The sequence below is a fragment of the Sparus aurata genome, chromosome 4 (assembly GCF_900880675.1).
Source record: "Sparus aurata chromosome 4, fSpaAur1.1, whole genome shotgun sequence".
NCBI classification, from domain to species: Eukaryota; Metazoa; Chordata; class Actinopteri; order Spariformes; family Sparidae; genus Sparus; species Sparus aurata.
The window spans coordinates 220,183-223,802 of NC_044190.1; positions in this window are offsets into that span (position 1 = coordinate 220,183).

Genomic DNA, 3,620 nt, shown 5'->3' on the forward strand with positions numbered 1-3,620 from the left:
CTCCCCTGTTCGCTCTGACACACTGAACTGAAGTGGCACTGCTTCCCTGCGCTGTGATTGGCTGCCTGCCAGACGCTGGGTGAGCCAAGCAGCACAGCAGCCGGGCAGCTGGAACCCGCCGGCCCCCAATGCACCACAGCTCACAGCTCATCCTCCTCCTCCTCCTTCTCCTTCATCCCACCACCCTCTCCTTCTCTTTTTCCTCAACAGCCAGCCACATCCAGCCACAACCCAGCTCTTTGTCTTTGCTTCCCTCCACCTTCCTCTCCTCTCATATACAACAGCTGATCAGCTCATCGAGTCATGCCAAAACCCCACAATTGCAAATTCTGACTGATTTGAGAACTGGTGCTGTGACCATCAATGACCATCGTCCCTCCAAGCAAGGAAGATGGCATGGCATGATGTTGCAACACAACACAAAGATTCTTATACCATTTTCCATTAAAGTTACCACACTTGTGCAGTATTTTTAACACGGATTAAAAGTAGGCAATTGACTCCTTTCCCATTGTCAGTAGATAGGTCTGCCTTTATATATCTAGTATATCTGTTGTGTTAGGTTGAACATCATGATTAACAATTTTCTTGCCTGCGTCCTTAGCTTCAAGGTGCATCACAACAACAGCCAAAAGGTGCAAAACTTCGTGTATCAACGCAAACGTCAGGTTTCCACCAAAGCCAGTAGATGCTGGAACTGATGGACAACCAGGACTACTGCAGAGTCAGTGACCTGGCAATGCATGCTGAAAGAACCCATTCCTACTGAAGCAAGGGCCAGAAGATAGTGGGTTTTCTGTGCAGTGTAAAAGGGACATTAGGTCAGGCTCCATTTAGTAATGATCTTTTAAACATGACCATGACCTTAAAGGAGCACTTTGTAGTTTTAGGGCAGAAATGGTAATGAGCAGAGTGTTGCGATTGAGCTTCAGAGAACCCAAATGCAGAGACCAGAGACAGAACTTTTGGGGGGAAAAGGTCTATTTCTTGATGGTGCGTTCAGTTGGAAAGCAGGCGTGATGTCCAGACAGATTGGGCAGGCAGGCAGGCAGGCAGGGAGACGGGTGGGCAGGCAAGCAGGCAGGCGGCAAACAGAGTGGAGTAGCGCTGGGGTTTTCTGCAGGATGAGCCAACAAGACGAGCTTTAGAAGAAGAGCAAGAACACGGGACATAGAATTAGTAGAGCTAACTCTAGATACTTCTGGCACAATGTTGTTACCATTAGTTACGGAATAATCTGGCACTGAAGTTGTGGAGAGGCTGGGGTAGTATAGTCTGAGGGTGATGAATAGATGAGGAGCAGGTGCGCCACGGCTCCTGCTGCCGCCACACACACACACACACACACACACACACACACGGAAGGAGCAGGTAAGGGAGAAAGGGGGGGGGGGAAGGCTGACAGGAGAAAATACACAAGTAGAACAAAAACAACCAGGCTGTCACAGCAGCACCGTGACACAGAGATTGGCTGTTAATTGGCTGATTTACTTTTTCTGCCTAAACAAACGCAATAAACAAACTATCTTTGTTTTCATGACTGAATAAGCTCAACAAACAAACTGACCTTCAAGGATAACACTATTTATACTGTTTTACTTTGTACGTGGCGGACCCCTGCTTCAAACTGTATTATGGGACCTTATTTTCCTCTGAGAACAGCTTGTTATTTCACTTGAATACATATTAAAATTCTGAGTTTGAATTTCTTCTACAAATCTACACTTGCTAAAAAAAAGCTGATGTCTCCTTTCTGTCACACTGGACATCATCATATGCGCAGCAAAACAGTGAGGAGTAGAAAGCAGTAGATCATATACCTCATCTGACTAAATCCAGCAACAACATTCTGAATTAGACACATTGTTTCTTTCATTATCAGTTCGGGAAAAACAAAGGATTGAGACAAGATCTGAGTTGCTCAAAATAAACATAATCGTGTGTCATGGCATCATGCCTGTCAAGGGGGGGAAATTAGCGTATCTATTCAGGTGTTGTGTTTTCATCACAGCTGATCACAGCTTGAGCCGATAAACACCGCACCTACTGCAGAGTCATTTGATGCAGGACCGAATGCCAAGTGTAACAATATACATTAAATCAAAAGTCAGATGTTAGTTGGTGTTGACTGTTTTTTTGTCCAGTGTGAATGTCATTTCTTCAAACATGAATGTGCATCAATTATTTTGTATCTTTATTCTGATCTGTTTCTATTTTAAAAGATTGATTGCAGTCTTTTTCTTTTTCAATGATTGCAACCATTTTCTAACCATAGCCTAGAATTTACTATTGAAATAATGATTGCGACCTTTCTCGATCACAAGCTTTCCATAAGGCATTCTTTACCTGTTTAGTCACGCTGCAGTCTTTCCTTAATGTTAACGCGAAGTGTTTATTGAAGTGCATTAACTTACAATAATCACAAAAGTGGCAGATCAGTTAATAATGTGAATAATGTTTATTATGGTCATATGGACCTTTATTTAACACCTGAATCTGACAAATATTTCTTTCTGTAATTTAAGTATAAGGATGAATTCGAAGCAAGTCTAGAGAAACAGAGCTTTTTCCCTCAGTTCCTGGAAAGTTGGAAATAAATCAATGCAGATATGAGGTTTTTCACTAAAGTAGCAGGACATTTTCCAGAGAGTAGCAGTAATTTCCACTTTTGCAAAGCCTGATCAATTCCCTTCAACCAGACAACCCCCACCTCACTCCCCCACCAGACACACACTGCCTGCCGGTCACTAGGCAGCCCAGCGGGAAACCCCTTCTCTTTCCTCGCCAGTTCCTCTGCCAAAATGAATATACAAGGCCGGTGTATAAACAGTGATGGGTTGGGGAGCAGAAACAGAACGCTCCATCACGTCTTCTCCTGGCTCAGCAGAATGTAGTGGCTTACACTTAGAATGGAGCAGAGAGAAAAAGTAAAGTACTTTTTTTTTTTTATAAGCAGCTACACTTAAAATAGATGTTTTTCTGGGCAACTGGCCGTTTGAGGTGTGTTTTCTATATGTCATTTTAAGTTTTCATTTTCATATCCTGGTCAGTGATGGATTAGTGTTTTTATTGCCACAGTGAGACGGATGAATGGTCTTGCAGATGTATGAGGCTGATCCTGGCCTCTGATTGAAAATCTGGGCCCGTATTCACAAAAAATCTTAAGGCTAAAAGTAGCTCCCAACAGGCGAATTTAGGAGCAACTCTTAAAAATAATGGGTGTGTCAGTCGTAACTTTAGGACTCTTAATTTTTGAAAATAAGAGTTATTCCCAACAATTTTAAAGGTCCCATATTATGAAAAACTGACCTTTTCTGGGATTTGGGGTGTTATTGTGTGTCTATGGTGCTGCCAGACACCTAGAAACTTTGAAAAAAGACTATCCGTGCTTTTTTGTGTGAGATACAGATTTCTAAAGGGGTCTTGCCTGCAGTTTCCAGATACACGAGTCAAATTTACTGCGGCTGTCTATGTCGACGGCCGATCATTTGCATATGGCTACCCCACTGCCCCTCCCTTCACCGCACGGTGTCTCCACCCACCAGGTACAGCTACCGTCTGGGAGATCCGCCATTACGCTATTGAAATCACCATGTCCAAGGGCAAGGAGAAGTGCTCTG